The sequence below is a fragment of the Moschus berezovskii genome, chromosome 15, assembly GCF_049115385.1.
Source record: "Moschus berezovskii isolate FMDL1 chromosome 15, NW_MosBer_1.0, whole genome shotgun sequence".
Lineage (NCBI taxonomy): Eukaryota > Metazoa > Chordata > Mammalia > Artiodactyla > Moschidae > Moschus > Moschus berezovskii.
Genome location: NC_142474.1, coordinates 72420995 through 72429095, shown reverse-complemented (window position 1 = coordinate 72429095; position 8101 = coordinate 72420995). Strand labels below are relative to the sequence as shown.

The window sequence follows — 8101 nt, the reverse complement described above, 5'->3', positions numbered from 1 at the left end:
CATTGTCTCTGAATACAATTAAAGAAACAGCTGTGGCTGTGGGTTGAAAGTTGGAGCCCAGATGTGTGAGCATCTGACATCCCCTGGGGAGCTTAGTGGCTGGCAGGCAGCTTTGATTCCAGAAGCACCCTACAGTGGGTGAGAAAACCGCAGCCTGGGAGAGGGTGCTAGGGAACTGGGGAGTGGCAGGGGCAGAGGGAACTAGGATTCTACTTTCTCCAGGGACATTGGACCAGCTGACCTCCAAGAAGTAACTCGTTGGGAAGCAGTTCCCAATGAAGACAGATAACGTTAAAATGCAAGGGAAGTTGCATTCTCAGAAAGTATCTGAACAGGAGAGTATCTCAGCACAAGAGTTGCTTTTATTCACTTTTCCTTCATCTCAGACACTGTGGGGTTCCTGGGAAGTGGACATGGGTAAGTCTGTCCTGGGCAGGGATGGAAAGGACTCTAACCTTCAGGATCTCCGCTCCGCTGGGTTCCCAGTTCCCCTGTGCTTTTTTTCTTCTTGCGTCACCCACATTCACCCGAGTGCTGGGGTTCTGGGCGGGGGTTGAGGAACTTTAAAGGGACAAATAATAATAATGTAATGTTTGTAGTCCTTTCATCCCTTAGTGCTTGTGGCAGAAATGGTGCGGGGAGGGCGGCTGTCGGTTGCATGACAGGCTTGAGGCAGGGGGGTACCAGCCAGGCTGGTAGAGTCAGCCCAGGAAGGGTCCTGGTTAGGAGATGCTTGTAGGACCAAATGGCTGGTCATGGGGAGTAGGCTCACCATTAAACCTTTAAAATGTGTGATCCTGAGGAAATGAATTGTTTGCTGCCCATCTGAATCTGGGGTGGGATACAGCGCCCAAGGCAGACAAATCAAGACCCAGGTGGGTGTAGGGTCTTAGGGGCCCCCATACCAATTTCCTGGGACTGGGCAGGAGGCCCAGCCCTCAGCATTGTCCCACCAAGCCTAAAGGTTCCTAGCTGGAGAAGTCAGCTGGGATCTGAGAATCCGGCTGAGTGGTTCTCTGGACACAAGCCCCGCACTGCACCCTGCCCCTCCATGTGCATCCTCCCATCTACACTGGAATCTCCACCAGTCCTGGGGAATCAGAATTGGGGTTTGTCTTTTCCTGCCAAAAGCCGGAGACTGGGAAGCTGCCTTTTGCTTTATTTGATGTGGCCATCCTGCCTTTTGCCAACGATATACGAGGTGTGGGTGACTCTGGGGGTGCAGTGAAGAAAGGGGAGTGGGCGCCTCTGGGGCGCATCAGCGGAGCCTCTCTAAGGTGACGCCCAGCAGCGTAGGGCCACCCAGAGAGGCCAGGAGTGCGCCAGGTACGCAGGGAGCCGGGTGGCTGAGAGTCGCTTTCTCGGAGGTTAAGGCAGTACACGCAGGGAACCGCAGGAGGTCCTGAGAAGGCCGTGGGGCTGACTCCGAAGGCCCAGATCTGTCCTGCAGCTGGCTATTCTAACCATTTCTCGGCTGTGCTCAGGTGTGGACTCCTAGTCCGAAGCCTTTTGCGCAAAAAGTGCATTCCTTTCGTGTGCAGACCAAATATTTCTGATCAACTCTTTTTCTTAACGGTGGGAGTAACTAGAGAGTGCTTTACCCACCGCAGGGAAAGGGCCAAGGGAGCCCCAGATTTGAAGTCCGAACCTCCCTTTTTGCTTCGGGCAGCTGGGACTAGAGGTGGTGGCAGGGATGCGGCTTTTGGAAGGACCAGAAAGAAACGTGGCCTAAGGCGCTGGAGCGGAGTTCTCCCTGGGTGTCCGTCACTGCGGGTGTGCTGGTACACATGTGCGGTTGCTGTTTTGTTTTATATAACAAATTGCTTGGGGTCTGCGAGGTGGCAGGCAGCAGAGAGCTGAGCACGAGCTGGGCCTGGCGGGGAGAGGCGGTGGCTAGGCGAAGTATGAACCCCTGAGAGCCGGGGAGCCCCCCAGATTTTGCCCGGCAATCTCCAGCGTGTCCAAGGAAGACGCGGACACTTGGTGCGTTTAGAAGCTCGCCTCTGCTGTCTCCTGGTCGACACAGATTACCTTTCTCCATTTCCCTGTCCGGGTCATGACGTCCCCAGTCCTCAAAGCGCACTGTCATTGTTCAGCAATCGAGATCCCAGTTTTCCGGCTACTCTAGAAAAGTAAAATACACAGTAGACCCAAGAGAAAGCCCTCCTCTTCCTGAAATGTCAGAATGAAGCCGTCGGAGGAGAGTTGGCCGCCACTAGCGCTGGGTTCGGGGCTGGCCCCGGGCTTCTAAAGGTGCGGGGTGGTGAGGCGGCCGCGACAAAGTGGGGACACTGGGAGGCGAAGGGAGATGGAGCCCACGCCCTCCAAATGCGAGGGCCTGGAGTTGACATGGGTGGACCCCTCACCACTGACTCCTTCCTCGCCTGCGGTGGCTGCTCCCTTCCCTGGGTGTCTTGAAGGCTTCAGCCGTGACCTGAGGACGCCACATCGGGAGAGCTTGGGTCTAGGCGCTGCGGGCTACTTCCTAAGTCACTGGTGTTGCTGGGTGTTGCACGCGGCTTGTGCCCGCGGACACACCGCGGGGACCTGCTGGAGCACCCCGATCCCTTCCCTTCTCTCCTGGTTTCACCTGTCTCCTAGGCCCCTAAAGCCAGGAGGGAGGGAGAGGTCGGAGGTGCCCCGTCCCCGCAGGGTGACTCGCAGTCCTTTCGATCCACCCCATCAAGGGGAAATCTTTCTCACCCATCCAGCCCCGGGGCTCCCCCCGTGGCCAACCCCTCTGACAGTGCATTGGTAAACTCCAAAAGAGAAATCCCCTCTCCTCTCCCTCCCACCAACCCTTTCCGCTACACCCCTACCCACCCAATTTTTATCTCGCTACAATCAGGGTTTTTCTCAACTGGGGAGAAAAGGGTAGCTGCACATGGAGGGCCAGGATCCCTCGAAGCTGGAGGGCCCGGCCTGGCACTGGGGGCGGGTTCTGGGCGGGTAATCTCCTGGCTCATATCCTCTCCGACTTCTCTGGTAGCCCGTCCTGGCCCAGGCGGGTTTCCTTCGAATTTTAAACGGTGATAGATGAATAAGAGAGGGGTAAAAAAAAAAGGAAATCAAACCACATACCATCCCCAAATCGCTGGCTCATTTTCCAGGGCTTCCTGGGCCTGGGCGGGTGGGCGTGGGAGCCGGGAGAAGCAGTGCGAGAGCCGCGAGCGCTTTTGCGTACTCGCGGGTTTCCCCCTTGCTGCTTCTATCTCGAGCATCTTTCCTTTGCCAGTGTATTTTGGGATCCCCTTTATTCTGCTTCCCTGCTGGCTAGCTGTATTTCATTTGAACAGCGCCGTCAGCACCGCTCACCGCCTGCTTCTCTCCATCATCCTGTGATCCCACTGTCCACTTTCTGCATTTCAGTTCATGCGGGAAAGAGAAAGGGGGTTTTGAGAGGCGGGGGAGCTGCAGAGATGTCGTGTAATATGTGTTTAGCCTGCGCTGTCTCGGACGCGGCGCCCGAGCGGGCTCCCCCGCCGTTTCGCTCGCGCAGCCGGGCCTGGCGGTGGCGCCTTGAGCCGTGTCCCCCGCGTAACCCTCTCGCCCGGCAGCCGGCGAGCTGTTTATACAGCTTTACCTGTGCTATTCTCGTATCCAGTAGAAATCCTCGCTCGGCCACGGTAACCTAATCCGAGGGCCGAGGCAGGGAAGGGGGTGGCGAGGCGTGCTTGGTGAAGAGCGAGATGTGTACGCGAGAGAAGGGGGTTCTCTCCTTTGCCCCTCCTCCCCCAATGGGGAAGGAAACTGGGATGGTTCGGGTGATCGAGGTGGGGGTCCGAGGGCGAAGAAGGAAGGAGGCCGTTTTCCATGTCCCTGTCCTCTTTGCTTTTCTCCCTCTAACAGGAAATCGGGGACCCAAGCCGGACGCGTGCTGCCTGTGGGCGCAGCGGTTCCGGGGGCGCCCCGCGGGGCTAGCAAGACCTGGGACGGGATCCTTCCAGTCCAGGACCAGGGTGAAAGCTCTCACTCCGCTTTCAACTTGCCCCTGGAGAACTCCCACATCTAAGACTAGACTGGCAAGGCAGGGAGCCGGCACTTAACCAGATCTTCCCTCCAGGGCCAGCCGCTTCTTCCAGAGCGCCGCAGCCGGCGCAAGGAATCGAATTAAACGCCTCTTGGCGCTTATTGTCCCTCGCTAATTGCTCCAACAATGGCAACTATAAAAATGGAGACACCCAATTAAAGGCCTCGCCGGACCACGCTGGGCTCCCGGAGACGAACTGGCCACCGGCCTGGGGCTTGCAGACCGCCTGGGCGCGAACGGGACTGGTGCGGGGCGCTGGCGCCAGCCTCGGCACCTCTGGCCTCCACTTCCTCCCCAGACGCACAACGATCGCGGTCGGTTCACACCATTTTTATTGACCGATCGCAGCCAGGAAGATTGATCGAGCTGGAAGGGACTTCTCCTCCCCCAGCCCCAGCTCGCCAGGGCCTAGGGGCCGCACTGCAGTTTTTGGCCTTTGCTGTGGCTCTGCGCCCTCCCTGCCCCCCAGCCCCGCAGGTTCCCGGCTTCATTTCTGTCTTCAACGGCGCGGCCGGGTCCGCCCAAGCCGGCGCCGCGGCTCCGGGGGGAGGGACGCGGAGGCGCGGCCGGGCTCCGCTTCTTTCTCTCGCTTGCAAATATTTGCTGCCTCGCTGGAAATCCGACTATTTCGCGCGCGCTCCGCTTGCAAAGTCCTTAAGTAAACACGCTCAAATGACCGCCCCAGGCGGCCCGAGGCACGCTCACTCCCCCTGCACCGGATTAGTAACTTTATGACTTCGACCCCAAGGCTCGGCTTTTCTGGTTACCCTCCGCGGGCCTCGCGCGGGCGCCCGGGGCCGCTCTCCAGACACCTCGGCCCCGCGGAGCTCGCCTGGACGCGCCTGTCGCCAGGCTCGGGTGGGTGACGCTGCCACGTGGATCTCCGCTCTCTGGGTCCTGCGACCCCAGGGGTGAGCCTGGGGGGGCACGCTCCTCCTCTCTACGCCACGGGCTCTAGCTCCTTTGCGGGATTGGGTTCCCCACTTGCATCCGATGAGAGCGTCTGAGCTCCCGGGAGGGCGGGTGGGAGGGACCTCAGCTGGGGGGGGGGGCATATGTTTGGGAGTGTGTGTGTGTGGGCCCCCGATTACCCCGACCGAGGAGAGAAAGGAAGGCTCCATTTCTTACCCTTTCCCCAAGAGGGCACACACACCCCGCTCAACTTGACGCCTGAAGCAGCCGCCTCGAGGCCTGGCGTTTCAGATAGGCCAACCGGCTCCCGCCGCCCCACGCTCAGCCCGGGTACCGGTTCCGGGCGACCGGGGTTGGGCGGTAGCCGCGCCGTCGCCGCCAGGGCTCCGGGATGCTCGCCCCAGGGGTCCCAGGCATCCAGACCTCGGCCAGCCCCTTGCCCTGGAGAGGGAGGCCTAGCGCTCAGCAGGAGCCCAGGGCCCTGTTGCGGCGGCGGCGGCGGCAGCGGCAGCATCCTTTTAGGTCTCCACCTTGCTTCCCTGGCCCGAGCTCCGCCGGCAGCTCCCGGGGAGAAGAGGAGGGACGGGGGCTTTCGAGACCGGCCCAGGCTAGGGTCCTGGGTAGCAGCCCGGGAAGGGGAGCAGGGGGGCGCTTCAGATCTGCCGGAGGGCTATGAGGCGTTTCCGCAGGAGGCTGGGATTAGTTTTGCGGGCTAGGGCAGAGGGGGCTCAGTACTACCTTTTCTTCCCCTCACCGGGCCTCGAGCCTCCACACTCCCCCCGCCCGCCCAGAGGAGGAAGCCCGGCCAGCATTTGCCCGCGAGGCGGGTCAGGCAGGCGCCGGGCCTGGCCTGGACTCCCGCAGCCCGGCTCTCCGCCTCAGGCCACGCGCCGCAGCCTCTCTCCGGCCTGGCTCCCTTCCCCCTTCCTTCCCCGTGGGTCCTGGGGACGACCTCGGCCCTCCCTGCTCGGTAGACCCCTCCTCTCCGTTTCCCTCCCCCCAGCTCTGTGCTCCTGGCTCTGGGGTTGGGTCCGTGACGTCAAACCCAGTGTGGCGTCGGCGAGACTGGCCGGCGCGGGCCATCAAAAGAGCAACGTCCTCTTTCCCAATTACCCACTGTCAGTCCGGGAACAGGGGCGGACCGGCTGGGAATTAAATGTTAAGTACCCCCTACAGGCTGGCTCCATTACACCGAGCACCCAGCCGCAGCCCCCCACCCCTCTCTGCCAGCTCCAAACCACCCAGACCAAGAAGGGGGCTTCGAGATCTTTTACTTTTCCAAGGGTTGGGGGAGACTCTTCAGGTCGGTGCAGCCAGACTTAGTGCTCGTGATTTAATTAAAATGAATAATGCCTCCTCCCAAAGTTTGAGCGTTACCAGAGGCGCCACTACACCGGCAGGCCTCCTTCTCAGAGATATTTTCTCTTTGTCTTTTAAAATCGGCTTTAGCCTCTGAAGTTTACGTTTTCAAGTCCTGGCGTCAGCAGCGTCTCTTTCCGAGGATGGGTCCCTTTTATTTCCTGGACTTTCAGGTCCTGGCGCAGAGGACCAAAGAGCTCCGTTTGGTAGTTTCCGCGTGGCTTTGAACTGGGGTCCGGCTAGTGTCGGCGGGTCCTAGATCAATGCGCAAAGATGCGCTTTTCTTTTTTTTTTCCCGCCTCTGCAGCCATCCTTAAGCTGAATCTCGGGACTTTTAGCAACAATGTGTATGAGTCCGTCTGTCCTTGTTTATGGAGCGGTTTCCGGTGAATGTTAGACAGAAACTAAATAATTAAAAGGTTTGGAGAGCGCAGTGAGCAGGAGAGGCTGGCAGCTTGACTGGCCCTAGAGAGACATGGTCAGAATGAAGGAAAATCGATGCTCCTTTACTGGGCCGCCCTAATAAGCAGGGACTAAGTGGGCTCAGGAGAAACATGGGGAGGGGGTTAATTTAGGGACTTTCTTACCGATCCGTGTCTAGAAACTCAAGCTGATGTTTCTAACACACATCTAACAAACATCAGCTTTAAGAAAACGGAGACTCAAGAAAACTTCCACGTCAAGAAGAGCCACGTTTCCACTATTTCTTCCAAAAGAAATGTTAATCTTTCTACGAGGATTGTATATTAAAGCAGGACACCCCCCTACACACACACACCAAGTTAAGGTTGAATATGGATGGTTTTCTTTCACCGCAAGGAAGGAATCCTCTAGCACTTACTTTCAGGGACGGTCTCTTCTATGTTGACTTTTTTGGGGTGTATTTATAGGGAATTGTTACGGGGTGGGGTAGAAAAGCGAAGAGGGAATAATGCCTTCCAAATGAACCCCAAATCAAACTGTCAGTCCCGTCCGTGGGAAAGCCTGCGGGAGAACCCACGCTCTCTCCTTGCACACTGCCCTGAGGAGAGCCGCGGGTGGAACCTTGAGACTTCGCTTCCCGCCCGACTCTAGCACACCAGGGCCGCGTTTTGGGGCCAGACGGCTGCAGCAGCCTGAGCGCCGCTAGGGGATGCAGTGGCTCAAAGCACCGAGACCGGCCGGGGAGGTTGCAGCCCTCGGGGCCGGCCAATCGCGGCAGCGCCGCAGCCTCGCTCGCTGATTGGCCCCTTCCCGGCCCCGCCCCGGGCGCCCCGCCCCGGGCGCCCCGCCCCTTCGCCGGGCTGTCTCTGATCTCTGCTGCCTCCGCCCGAGGCTGCGAGGCCGGACCCAGCGAGTCCTGCGAGCTGCGGGGCCCGGGGGAGGTCGCCGCAGTCCTGCCCGGCGGCCCGGGTGGGGGCCGCAGTAGGGGGCTGGGGAAAAACGCCGGGAGCGGGAGTAAATAGGGCTCTGGGCGGGGAAGAGGGAACAAGTTGGGTAACCGGAGCAAAGACCCGAGTGCTTGGGGAGCCAGAGATTCTCGCCTGCCCCCCTTTTCATCCATCACTATTATCACTCTGGTCAAAAGCACGCATTGATTACGAATATTAGGTCTGGAAGGGACAGCTGCAACAGCTGAGACATTCTTGCCAGGGGCTTGTGAACGCCAGAGGCTGGGAGAATGTTGACCACGACCACCAAAAAGTTGCCACCGACATTTCAATCAAAGTCACATTTCGCCCTCCTCCCTTCCCCTCCCCGCTCCCCCCACCCCAGTTCCTCAATTTCTTAGGCAGTTCTCAAGAGACGCATATCTCCATG

General features: G+C 59.2%; 1 pseudogene; it reads right to left on the bottom strand.

The window, feature by feature from the left end:
* Nucleotides 1-4350: 4350 nt before the first annotated feature.
* Nucleotides 4351-5020, bottom strand: LOC148775470 (uncharacterized; annotated as a pseudogene).
* Nucleotides 5021-8101: the final 3081 nt, after the last annotated feature.